Source organism: Onychostruthus taczanowskii, unplaced genomic scaffold (genome assembly GCF_017590055.1).
Source record: "Onychostruthus taczanowskii isolate IOZ18803 unplaced genomic scaffold, ASM1759005v1 scaffold158, whole genome shotgun sequence".
Classification (NCBI taxonomy): domain Eukaryota; kingdom Metazoa; phylum Chordata; class Aves; order Passeriformes; family Passeridae; genus Onychostruthus; species Onychostruthus taczanowskii.
Genome location: NW_024498773.1, coordinates 100,142 through 114,497, shown reverse-complemented (window position 1 = coordinate 114,497; position 14,356 = coordinate 100,142).

Below are 14,356 nucleotides of genomic sequence, written 5' to 3'. Positions count from 1 at the left end.
GTCATGCAAATTCCTTTCTTCCTCTTGCCACCAGAGCCTTTTTTAAATGCTGGAGCCATGTAAAAGTGGACCTACGTGCCTCATGAGCAATGTAAAATCTATATTTCTGTCGAGATTTACAGGTAGATAAAAGCTGATGAGTAATTATCCAAACAGTCATACCCTTAAAGACTGCAGTGCAATGAGGGAATGATTAATCAAGTATATTGAAGTGAGTCTGAAATCCCATTTGCAGCTTGATTTGTTGAGGAGAAAAGAAGAGGTGAGCAATTTCTTATGCTTTCTGTGAAAGTTGTGCTAATACATGCTTTATTGGCAATAACACTTCTCCTCTCCTTTCCTTCCCAGATGTTTGGACTCTCCACATTATCTGATCTTGGGCTTTTCTTTCCTTTTCTTTTCTTTTCTTTTCTCTTTTCTTTTCTTTCCTTTTCTTTTCTTTTCTTTTCTCTTTTCTTTTCTTTCCTTTTCTTTTCTTTTCTTTTCTCTTTTCTTTTCTTTCCTTTTCTTTTCTTTTCTTTTCTCTTTTCTTTTCTTTCCTTTTCTTTTCTTTTCTTTTCTCTTTTCTTTTCTTTTCTTTTCTTCTTTTCTTCTTTTTCTTTCTTTCCTCTGTCTCTTGTTCCTCTCCTCTCTCTCTCTCTCTGTCTTTCTTTTTGTTCCTTTATGCTTTCCTGCCTTCTTTCTTCCCTTTTTTCCTTTCCTCACCTGATATTTGTGTTAAGAGTCAGCATAACCATCAAAAGCCCTGGCACAGTTTTTCCATGCTCTGTAAAAATTCACTGTAATAGTGTGTGTCTCTGGGTTAAACAAGTCAGGCCCATCAGATGATTTGGACATCTGGCCTCTGGAAAGCATTCTGCCCACAATTCTTTTAATCAAACTAATCTTGTTTAACTATCTATACTCTATTTAATAAAAATATGCAAAGACTTAATCAATGAAGCATAATAATCTGTTCCAAAATGTACAGCCTATAAGATTCATGCCTACCCTCCCACCTAGAAGCACTTGAGTTTGCACACAGGAGCCAGGAACAGAGGGAGCTCCACAGAGAATTCTGTGCTGGTCTCCTGAACTGGTTCTTATCCTGCAAATTCCGTTTCTTTTCATGACCCTGTCTGTCCTCAGCTGTACTCTTCTGCAAATAGTCTGAATGAATTTTTGGTTGGTTAACTTTTGCAAGTTAACCAAACACCTTTTAAAAGGAACAGTTACTTTCAAATATGCTCAAGCTATCTGAGGGGGAAATAGTATTAAATGCTAAGAAGACTAAGCAGGTCAATATCAACATCCGGTATGTATTTGAAGGGAACCTTTTCTCCCACTTGATTTAATGCAAATATTTAGTTCAAACATCTTACCTCCAGTCCAAGTTGGACTTCAGATACCTAAGTAGTGTTGCAGTTCAGAAAACCTACATTTATCTGCCAATTAACTTGAAAGCACACAAGCTTCACAGGCACTCCAAATTTTGCTACAAAGGCAAAACACGATTTACCTGCTGGATCAGGACCCACTTGGTCTCAGCCAGGAGAAAAGTACCTAACCCTCATCCACATTCATGAAAAATGTAATCCTGCATAAGTTTCCATTCAGGGCTTGGTCCTACAAGTTTCACCAGAGCAAACTCTAAATTCAACTCCATGCAAGGTGCAGAAACCAAACATATTATGTAAAACAGAGGAGAAATTACAGGGAAAAAACTATTCAGTTCTTATCAGCTGCAGTTTAAATCTACCTTCCTTATTACTGTAGCAAGCACTGCAGCCGGCAGATCAGCAAATCTGGGAGGGCTGTACGCTGAGAGTCCTGCCACACTCATTCCTCTTATCCAAAAAGGACAGAAGGTCCCTGCCTTTGAGAGGTTCTAGGAGTGTGAAAGCTGCTTTAGCCTTGCAAAATCCCATAAGCAGAGGGAATGAAAATCTGACCAACATCTAAAAAAGTATTTCTCAACTATGGAAGTAAAGGAAGAGGAAAACAACATATAATAAATCACCTGCACAAGGGGAATGTCTTGATAAAAAAGGGTAGCTCCCTAGCACCTGGCTCTTTTGAAGCATTTTATTCTCCTTTCCTGGGACAAGTCAGGCATTTGGCTAACCTTGAAATCACACAACTTCTTTCCCATCAGAAGGTCACTCTCCAGAATCACAGACTTGAGGGAAAATGGTCCTGCTTTCCCTGACAACAAAAACGACTCCAAAACTTACACAATGACTTTGTAAAAAGTCCAAACACATGGATATGGAATCTGGCATGATTCTCCAGAGATGAGTTTGAAGAGACAGGTTTTGGTAGGCCACTAGCTTGATTTTGCACAAAATGAAGCTTGGAAGCCCCAGAGCACACGCTGCTCCTTTTAAAAGATAAATGTTGGTAAATATACCTTGAAGCTCCAGCCAAGGATTTTTCATCACAGCAACTTTAGTAATTATTATCAGATGTGTGAAGAAATGTTTTCTAAACTTTCTCTTTTTTAATGTAAACCAAATGTTATTCTTCCCACCAGTGGGATAAATAATGTGATATGTTTCTTTTGTAACAGGACGATCAGCCATATACTTCATTAAAATTATTTATTTCTGCTGAAAAACTTTTTACATTTTCTTCATTAAATTATTTGAAAATATAACTGCAGAAATTGCACAGAACATCATAAAACAAAAGTATTTCTTCTCCAGTGTAGCTGAGAGATGTGCTACAATAAAAAAAACAGGAAAAGAAGTTTTTTAGCACAACTTCTTACACACGTTTTCCAAGCCAAAATCACTTTGGAAGCCTGCTTTTAAACATGGATCTTGTAGCAGCCTAGAAAATAGCTAACATTTATTATACACTGACATGTCTAATTTCTCTTTTTCTCTCCAGATCTTGTCCAGCTCTGTAAATGAAGTGCCCCTCCACTTAACCACTACCACTTTAATATGTTTGATCTATCTGATACTCTTTAGTTAAAAATTACCAGTTCCAGATATTAACTGCAAGTTTTTGTAGAAGACTTAAAAAGCACTGGGAGCAAAGGGACAATTATTCACATACTTAGTAGAATGAGCATTAACTTCTTTGTCTATGTTTGTTCCTCACACAGTTCCGAGGCTATGGGCACTGTGTTTGTGATTCAGCCAAACCCTAGAGCTGAGGAATTCTTTTTAAGGTACTGTCCACAACTAATTATTTAAGATGTTTGTATTTGAAATGATCTTCGTGTCACATGAACTTTCCAGCCATAACCCAGAGGATGATACTGAGATGACTTCTAAAGTCTCCGGCTTTCTTCTGCTCCCTGAAGTGCTTGGGGTCTGCTGCTTGCAGCTTTGTGACTGGCTGTGTCAAAGACTGACCTGAGGGAACTACCCAGGCTGGCTGTGGGTACAGGGTGCTATGCTACAACCCAAAGCTAAGCAGATGTGTGAAACCCAAGGCATGTGCTGTCCATATTTGAGTATTCCACAGTGGAATGCTGGAATCATCCACTTGATATTTCAAGGAGGATTGTGTTGTGCTCTTGGGCTCCCACAGAACCAGCTGGGACTGATGCTCCTGTCTCTCAGTGTTAGCCCCACTACAAAAGAAGACCACCTTGTCAGGTAATGTGTCCCAGCCTCCGTTCTCTCTCCACCTACATCAAGGGGGGACCTTCCAGCACTTAGAAATTGCATCACCTTCAAAAATGAAGCCCTCATTTTTGAGACCTATCTGAATATTCCTTTTCCTTATGTGAAAAACGAGACGCAGACATGCTTATATTTATGTGATACAATAGGTACATGAAAGAGATAATAAACTTCTGCATGTATAATACCAAAGCAGTCTTCTGATAAGATTATTATCAACAGTCTCCTTTTCCATACAGGAAAACTTACAGCTGGAAAAAAAGGTCTGCGTGTAGAAACCCAAAATACAGAAGCATAATAAGTGTCTCAATGTTGCTTCCAGATCTGAAGCAACTCTAAAATATTCTGTCAGCTCTGCTGACTTCCTCTTAATCTGACCTTTAAAGGATGTTTAAAATGAAACAGCTGCTGAATTTTGGAATTTCTTGGATTAAAAAACATCGGCATTGACTGGTTTTTCCTTGCATACCTTCTCTATGAAATTCAATTATTTGGTAATTCAATACTAGTATGAATCCAGCTACGTATTGACTCAATTGTAATCATCACCAGAATTTGAAAAATGTAGCGTGTCACTCCTGTTTTAGTAGGAGGTCACAGCAGCTGGTGCTAGCAGTAACTCTGACTAAGTCCAGACTTGTTTATTTTTTCAATTTGCAATGAAACATGACATTACAGCAGCATGGCTGTTTCTCTCAGCTTGTTATCTCAGATGAGATCTCAGAAGTGAAAGTCTTTTGGCAAATATTTATGCACACATACAGAATACTGTCTGTGGCCCTAACTTTAAACATGGATTCTCCTTTTTTTTTCCACAGACACTCTGTTTACACTACACAATTTGTATTTTTGTCCTAATAATTGCAAAAAAGAGCAATGAACCTTTGAACAGGAAAACAGGTTTTATGATCTTGTTAAGAGAACTGCATAATGAGGTGATTTCCTCAGAACAGACCTATGACACATTCATATTTATCTTCAGTGAATCATGTTGTAGGCAAAAATCTTTGTTCACAGAACTAGATAGGAGATCTGTAGTATACACATGAATCAGGAAAAAAGGTCAACACATTGATGCTATGACAACAAGGCTGGATGATGACCTTTGTGGGAGAGGTCCAGGCAGACAGCTTGCTGGAATAGCAGCTGTCCAGCTGAGAACTATTCAACACTGTAGGACACCACTTAACAAAAAACAGTTTTCAGCAGATAAGAAAGGAACATTCATGAAGTTAAGGAGATATTGGGTATTGGAGATGAATAGGGTTAGGAAAATGTCTTTGTTGATATGCCTCTTTTCACAATAACCTACTGTGGAAACTGTAAGTGGAAATTAAAAAATAAGTTAAGTGAAAAAAACAATCAAGCAGTTACATTCAAATTACCTCGTATCATAAATAAGGGAGAGAGACGAAACCACCACTTGCCTTGGAGGAGGTATTTCTCATCACCAAAGCATGACACCTCTGATCTCCCAGTACTGATTCTGAGGGGAAACTGGCAAGACACATTTGGACAAGGAATGCATTACCTCAAGCTTCTGCTGGGCTTGTGTGGCAAGGTTTTGGTAACCTCGGGTGGGGAGGACACTGGGGTGGTTTCTGTTAGAAGCTGCCATCAGGCCATCACAGCCAGTGCCAGACAGCTCCATGGTAGACTGGCTGCTGACCAGGGCTGAGCCCATCAGCAACAGTGGCAGCAGCTTTGGGATATTTCATCAAAGGAAGGTTAAATTACAGCTGCACAACAGCAGCTGTGAGAGCCAAGTAAGTGTAGGTGAAAGAAGCAGCACTGCAGGCCCCACAGTCAGCGCAGGAGGGGAAGAGGTGCTCCAGGGCCAGAGCAGCCCATGGTGAGGCAGCTGTGCCCCGGCAGCCCGGGGCAGGTCCATGGTGCAGCAGGAATCCCCCTGCAACCTTGAAGCAAGCCGTGACCCCATGGAGAACAGGCCGGATGCAGCTGGCTCCTGGCAGCCCTTGGAGAGGAGGCCACACAGGGGCAGGTTTACTGGCAGTAAAACCTCGACCCATGGGGGACTCACGCTGGAGCCATGCGTTCCTGAGGAACTGAACCCTATGGAGAGGACCTACACTGGAGAAGGATTATTTTGTGTGGCTGGAAACCCATGCTGGAGCAAGGGAAGAGCATGAGGAAGAAGGAGCAGCTCAGACATGTAAGAACTAATAGCAGCCCTCAACTTCCCAAACTTCTTTGCCACTCACAGGAGGAGGTAAAGAATTTGGGAACGAAGATCAGCTCAGAAAGAACAGAGGCGTGGGGCAAAGATTTTTTTTAGTATTTGTTCTTATTTATCATTATCACAGTCTCTTTAATTAGCAAGATATTAATTTATCTACATCTGTTTTGCCTTGACAAGTAATTAGAAAGAGGTCTCCCAGTCATATCCTGATTCATGATGTTTCTGCCGCTTTTCCCCCCTCCTCACAATCCTGTCGAGAAGTAGGAGTGAAAAAGCAGTTTAGTGACCACCTGTTGGCCAGTCAGGATCAACCCACACAATGCTACATCTGTAACTTTATCAGATGATAAAAATCATTGAATAAGATGATGTTGGGGGGCAAGGGGGTAGGTATTTACTACTTTGCAATTTTTGGGTTTTTTTATTCCCTGGTGTAGACATTCAACATACAACTATCCACTTACTCTAATCCTTGTTTTATTCCCATTTCTTGTATCCCCTCCTATTAATTTTTGAGTAATTCTTAGTCCTAATGTGTTTACTTGGAATGGTTGTCTGCCAACACCTTAACAGCTTGGCCATGCATTGCTATGTCTAATTTCTCTTTTTCTCTCCAGACCATGCCCAGCTCTGTAAATAGAGTGCCTGATCAACTGCTCTACAGCACCACTGCCTTTATTTTGTGGTTGGTTATGGAAGGTCTGAGACCTCCCCTAGCTGCAGCAAGGTCTGGCTTCCACATCATCTGCTAAAACAGGTCCTGAGCACAGAAGACAGCCCAGTTCCTGTGGCAGCAGCCATAAAGCGCTTGGTGCTAGTCATGTACCTATCTTCTCGGCCCCTCTTTTGTGTTTGTGCTTTTGCAGTGGTTTGAGAAGATCACAGATTGAATGCTGAGCGCAAAGCTGGTCTCCTTGTAACATATTTTTATCTGTGTGTTTGTAACATATGTCTGTTTACAGACAGCCCTTAGGAGTGAGGTCTAACAGATACATTCCTGTGGCTTTTCGTCTTCCTGTTTGGCATGGTATGGGCAGGGAAAGCCTCTTACAGATTTCAAAATGCTTATACGTGTGGGCAAGGTTAGATGACAAAATATTAACATTTAAACAAAGAAATTAGTTTCTTTGTGATAGAATTCCTGCCTATCAAAAGCCCAAAATTGAAGTTTTGTCATTTATTCTTTTCCTTGAAATATGTCAGCCTATAAACTCGCCAGAAAATAAAGTTTGTAAGTCTCTAAATATGTATTTACACATTCATTTTATTAATTATTAATTAATGTAATGGGGTTTATATTCTGTATTTTTATAGATATTGTGTTAGGCTTGTGTGTAGGACTGTGTGGAGTCTTCCCTATGAGGAGGAAGGTCCTGCAGACCACATGTGGTGAAGTGATCATAACCCCCATTCCCCGTCTCTTTGTGTCACTCTGGGGAGGAGGGGGAGAATTCAGCAGCAAAGTTAAGCCCAGGAAAAAAAGAGAGGTGAAGGAAGGGTATTTTAAGGATGTAGCTTTTATTTCTCATTATCCTACTTTGATTTGATAGGTAATAAATTCAATTATTTCCCCAACTCGAGTTGGTTTCACCCATGAGAGCAACTGCTGTGTGATCTCTCTCTCTGCCCTTATCTTGCCCCATGAGCCTTTCATTACATTTTCTACCAGCTGTGCTGTTGAGGAACAGAAAAATAGAGTGGGTGCGTGGGCATCTGGCATCCAGCCAGCGTCAACTAACCAGTGTCTTCATTTATTTATTCAATATATACTTTTCTGGGAATTAGCTTGCTACAAAATGTTTAAAGAAGTGTAATTCAGTTTTTCATTATGAAAACTTTAAAGCTGATACTCTAAAAAAAATCAGGAAAAATTCAAAAATTAGTGAAAAAAAGATACATTCTAATCTAAGGAAATAGACCCAAAGTACATTTTTTATTTGCTTTTGTAGCAATTATTTGAAAGGATCTCAGAGGTAGCTCTGCTAATTCCACAGCAAAACAGAATCAGTGTATACATGAAAAAGCCTTTCTGTCTTGAACTACTCTTTTCCATCTGGTTAGAACATAGAGATCTAAACTTACATATAGAATTTGTGAGTTTGTAAGTCTGGGATGAGATCTTTAATGAGACCCAGACAATATACAATTCATGTTTTCACAGAAGAGTCTTTTTAAAGTAATTTTGAGTAATTAATTTGTGTGATATTGAATTAACACAATGATTTTTTCATAATTAAAAATCTGACTAACCACCAAGTATACAGTGGAAGTCCTCTCTTTTTTGGCTGCAAAAAATATTTTCTCAAAGCTGGACAAGTGCATGACTGTGTTGCTTTGTTTTGTTTCAAGATGGGTTATACCTTTTCTTCATTTGGAAAATTCCTGGTTTCAAACTTACCTTTGGAGAGCTCCAGCAGACACTTTGCTGGTTTGCTTCCAGTATTTTTGCCCTTGAAAAGAGTTTTTTGCAGTATTTATTAAAATTATTCTTTTGTCAGATTTCATATTGACAGAAACTTTACCTGAACAAAGATAGCTCTTTTCCTGTTTTAGTATTACTAAAAATAAAAACAAGAATATAAAATTCTCCATAGGTCTCACCATCTCAAATGTTTCTCTTATTTGTTTTTGAGCGACTTAATTAAAATTTTATCCCTAGTGTGTCATAAATTTTAAATTAACTCTTTAAAGACATGATAGTCTTCTAAAGAAGAGGCAAGTCTTCAGGGAATAATTAAGATGCAAAAATTTCTTAGCTCTTAAATTTTTTTTGTTGAGAAGACTAGACTGTCTATGCACTTGAGCAGACATACAGGAATATATTTAACTTAATCAATAATTTCTCATAATTACTTAGTTTTTTGTGGCGTTTTTGTGCCTTCCCTTCAGTTCTTCCAAATCACAGAAAGTAATGTGAACAATAGAGAAAATCAGCAATGGTTGAAATGTTAGAGTGAAATTAAAAAGAGTTGCTGAAACTCTGGCTCAATACCCATGATGTTGCAATTTAAAACAATTCTGAATGCTTTCCCAAAATAACCAAACATTTATGTTATGAATGCCAAAACAAAACTTCATATTATTAGTGTGACACACCGTGAGATTGGGAAGTGTGCTTGTGGTCAGTTCGTCACCAATAAATCTGGAAGTTTTTTTATGGGTTAAAGCTGATGATTATTATTAGCAAATGGCAAGGCTCTCTGCCAAAAGAGCAGAATTTTAAGTGTATTTCTTACCAAATGTCCCTTATTTATCTTGATTATAATTCTATTAAGCTTTTTTTTAATGTGTAGCATATGCTACTTGGAATTACACTTAACATTTTTCCAAGTTCTTGACAAAAAAGTCTAGGAGTCAACCAGAGGGGAGCAATAATCAGAATAATCAGATAATCAGAAGTCTAGGAAGAAAAACCTTATGCAGACTGATCAAAGGAGTAAAAAAAAGCCCTCACAAGGAAAAGCTGTCCCACTTTTCAGAGAAGAAGGCGAGACATGAGAACCGGCTTCTGTGCAAGACAGCTGAAACACAATGAAATCTGCCTGCTCCTTGTCTGAAGGCAGCAAGAAGGGAGCCAGGAGGGAGCTCAGAGCTGGTCTCCAGGAATCCTTTGCAGGACCCACCAGGAGCAGGATGTTAGAGAAGGCTGCCTGGAACAACTTCACCACCACACTGAAGAACACACCTTGAGGGACAGGTCTCTGTGATCCTCTCCTGGGGCCAAGGGAACGGCTTGGAGACCTTGCTTCTATGATTCAGTGCCACACTGATGTTTGGCAGTAGTCTGAGAGAAGAATCACAGTGTAAAACATGTCTTGAAGTCATTGCAGTGGCAGTTGCGGGAGTTCTGCAGTTACACAGGGATCACTCTCAGAAAAGCTGCAGCTGCATCAGCACAGTCTTCACAGGCTGAGGCTCAAATGGTGTGGCAATATAAACACATCCTCCAACTGAGCATGGAGGCTGCACTGCTTAAGCATATCACAACTTTTGAATGAAACTCACCTCCCAAATTACAGACCTATCAGACAAGTATCTGTGATTTCTTTCCCACACCCAGACATGCCCTGGATGTTTGCAGCTGGTTGAAATCCACATTCAAATGTATGATTGGCCCCCAACATTGAAGCCACTTTCTTGCTTTTAAGTCTTACATTACTCCTGATATTTTGCACTCCTAACTCATGGCTTAAGTTCCCTTGCAAGCAGCTCCTACATCTTACCTGCTCCCTACTTAGGAGTACTTAGTCATGTAACACTCAAGATTCTTTCTGCTCAAGAAGAAAGAATAGCAAGGTTTATGCACACTTCAGTGGCCTGTTTGTATGTCTCTCTCTTCCACTGTATATGTAGTTTGCTTTACAGTAATTTCCTTCTGTTGTACCATTATTGTTATCTGTGTTTTTTCTCACAGTGTCTGTTGGAGGTCTAGCATATTAAAAGAAAAAAATACCCCAAGTCCACTCAGAGAAATAAAACAAAAGTAGCACTGATCTGTGATGAAAAGAGAAGAAATCGATAGAGGAATAGAAGAATTTCACCTATAGGTTACATCTCCTTTGTGCTTTTACATTCATTTTACCACTTACACAGGAAACATACCAGGCCTAATTTGACACCATGAGCTCAAACATAAAGCTGATGAAAAGTCACTTCTGAAGGCCACATAATGACCTCATCAAGCTTTAACTAAGAAGGTAGCAAAATATCCCTGAACATACTCCCCAAATTGTAACTCTCCTGCACTTCACAGAAAAGTGCAAGGTGTATTTAGAAGGTTTATATGACAGATTGCTGATCCAATAGATGCAGCAATTTTAGATAAATCCTACATAATAAGACTAATTAACTGGTTATTTTAAAAATAACCACTTGAAACAACGTTGTGCAACTTAATGAAATAGAACATTAATAAAAACACTGAATAATAACTGAAATAGAACATTAATAAAAACATTGAATAAAAACTTCCACCTTTTGAACTATTTTATTTTACTGTCTAACATGAGAGATGGATAATTTTTAGCATTGTTAGTATTTAACATAACAGCAGGAGTGCAGAGCTTTGAATTTTTGAAATTAATTTGTATGGTTTATTCTTGGTGTCTGCCTTACAAATCCACTCATACCATAAAGAAACTTTATGATATCCGTCTTGAATAACTAGTAAGTTTAACAAGAAAATCTGCTGTAAGGAAACAGAGTTGCTCACTAGAGATCTTGGAAGGAAAGGATTTATTAAACCTGAAAGCAGACATGCTGTGGAGCTGCCACAATTTTTTCATGTAAATACAGTTTGGGAGAAGAAAAGGAGAAGAAGAGAGATGAAGAGAAATAGCTGTACACTGGCTCACATAAACCTTTGGGCAAGGCTGCAGGAGTTTGAGAGAAATAGTTAGATATATTTTATATTTAAACAGCCTGATGCAAAAATTCCTATCACACGAGTCAGAAAAAAAAAATACAATTTGTTTAAGTTTTGGCTCACACTTCACATGGTTCACACATTAAAAGAGTACCTGGGAGGGTGATGAATACAGCCTGTGTGAAAAGCTGTCCAAAGAAAAGATATGAATCCACACAACACATTTATTAATGATGTGTATGCTGCAGTTAGATGCATCATTACCAAGTTTTCTGATGCTACCAAACTAGGAGGTGATGTTCACTGTCTTGAGGGACAAGGTGCCTTGCAGAGGAATCTAGATTGGAGGAAGAATTAGACAATTTTCATCAGTGTGAAACTTAATGAGCTGTTGCCAAATTCAGAAGGAGGGCAAACCCCATGCTGGACTGCATCAAACACAGCACAGCCAGACAGTCAACAGAAGGGATTGTGCTGCTGTGTTTAGTGAGCTGGGCCTTGCACTTCAGGAAGGATGTGAAGGCACTGGGATGCACCCAGAGGATGGCAATGGAACTGGTGGAAGGGCTGGAAAGGCTGTCCAGTGAGTGGCAGCTGGGAGGTCTGGGGTTGTCCATTTTGGAGAAAAAGAGGCTGAGGGATGACCTCACTGCTCTCTGCAGCTTCCTGGGGAGGGGAAGTGAAGAGGGAGGTGCTGATCTCTTCTCCCTGGGATCCAGTGACAGGACACACGGGAAGGGCTCAAAACCGTGCCAGGGGATGTTCAGACTTTGTTGAAAGGAACAGGCTTCCCAGAGAAGTGATTGATGCCCCTACATCTAAACAAGCTTGTCACTGTTTAACACGCATTTGGACAATGCTCTTAATAATTTACAGAAACACACATTGAATCTGAAACTTAATTTAAGGTCCAAAGGCATAATATATCAAACGTGCTTTTGCACTTGAAGAGTTCAGATAGTATTAAATTTACATCTGTATCATGGAGCATTAATTAATTACCCTGACTCTGGGAAGGAAATTTGTCCAGCTGCAACCTATACATTCTAGATCATGTGCTTTCTGGCTGGTTTAAGAGCCATCATCTGTAGTATAAATGTCTATTTTTTTTGTTTAATTTTTGAGATTTCTGGGTGGTGTCTGTCACAAAACCTTTTAGCAGGCCCCTTCAGTACAGTCATAGGTCTTACCATCACACTGACATTGTTAAATATGAAGCAATGATGTGCAAGATGCATTCAGCCTCCTGGTGGTTTGTTTTTGCTAACACACTGACAGGTTCCCTCTATTTGCCCTGGTGCCACAGCTGGGTTTATGTTCTCTTAGTTACTATTATTACCTTTAGGGTCTAACTGGCATGGTACTGTTCCTTTCTTGAAAAAGGACGGATAGCTGCTCTTGGGTGAATTGCTTTTCTACAAGTACAATGAAGTGAAAATTGTTGCCGTGAGACTATTCTCCTGCACAAAGTATTCATATGCAACTTTCTTTGACAGTCCTCTACTATCCTAAAAATATTTCTGGTATGATTTAACACATTTGCTCAGCCTTTTGATAAAACTACAAAATAGCTTTGTCCAATTGCAATTTTTTTTCTGCCTTTTTTTTTTTTTCTACATTTTTGCTTTTTCCCACTTTTTAACATTTTTATGGTTATTCTTAAGTGATGCCAGGTTCTAATTTATTTAATATCATCTGCATCAGTCAATGTGTTGTTAACTCAGTAAGTCTTTTAGATCAGTGATGGAGGAGAATAGTAGGGAATAAGCCAACTGTCTTAAAAATTAAATATCATAGTGATGATTTCTGTAGCATCTACATTTAAATTTTTACCTCAGAAGTCATACACACCTTGCTAAGAAACTCACGTTGCCTTAACATTATCAAAACACTACTAACTGTTCACCATATTAATTTTTTCATCCGCTTATTCTGGAATGGTAGACTAATTTTACTTCAATTTAACACACCACAGAGTTATTTGCTTTTCCCAGTTATAAAAAAAATTATCTTGTAAAAGTTCTGTGATAAATTACGAAGGGTATTTTTCTTAATACCCAGCTTAAAATTATTAATAATTAAAAATTAATAAAATTTGTAGAATTTATAGTAGTTATTGGTGTGTCTTCTTTCAAAAACTCTGCTTGCAAGTAATCTCTATGTGTTTTGACTGAGCAGCTTGTGCAAACAGTATGCTCTGCCAGTGCATGGGCCAGAAATCCTGTGTAAAATTCAGAGATGTGAGAGCATTGCCCAAACGCTTCTTGCACTCAGTCACTGGTGCTGTGACCACTTCCCTGGGGAGTCTGTTCCAGTGCCCAGCCACCCTCTGGGAGAAGAACCTTTTCCTAATATCCAACCTAAACCTTCCCTGACTCAGCTTCATGCCATTCCCCCTTGTTGTAGCTCTGGTCATCACTTTCTCTCTGTTCACAAGTTGGCTCAGGACTACAAAGTAATTATAAAACTGGCATATAAGTAGCATAGTTATAATAAGAATATGCCATTGGACATACATAGCACAGAAAAGCCAAATTTAGCTGGGGATAATGCAGATTTAACTGGGGTAGAATTTGGTTACTGCTCTATGCCAACTGTTCTTTAATATACATCTTCCTAGTGCACAGTGAGACCTAGAGGAGGGAATCCCACTGTTTCATGTCTCTAGGCTTTTAATCCTTTGATCTTCATGAAAGAAAGACCTAGTCCTTTGCTTGCTCCATGGAAAATTTTCTGCTCATTTAAGACCTTGATACCTCGCTGTGAGAGGTTTTCCAACTAATAAACCTATTTGTGAACAATAAAGAAACTTTTCATTTGTAAGTGGATGGTAGTTAGAATTGAGTTCTTGAAATGAAGAGAGGGGAAGATGAAGAAGGGAATTGGTTTTGGTATTCATTTTGGTGTTCATTTTGGTGTTGCCATGAAAATTCTGCTTTCCAGGTAAAGGCCATCTAAGTGATGAACAGGTAAGAAAATGAAGGATCAGAGTAAATTGCATTCCACAAAAATACCAAAAACTCTGAGACACATGATATAGAGGATGTGAAATGACTAACCTGTAATGAGGACATCAGTTTAATTACCATACTGGAGACTAGAGACAGGAAAAAGACCAGAGTAATTTATATATGCCAATGTCAGTATTGATCAAGATGTCAGTGTTTAACACAG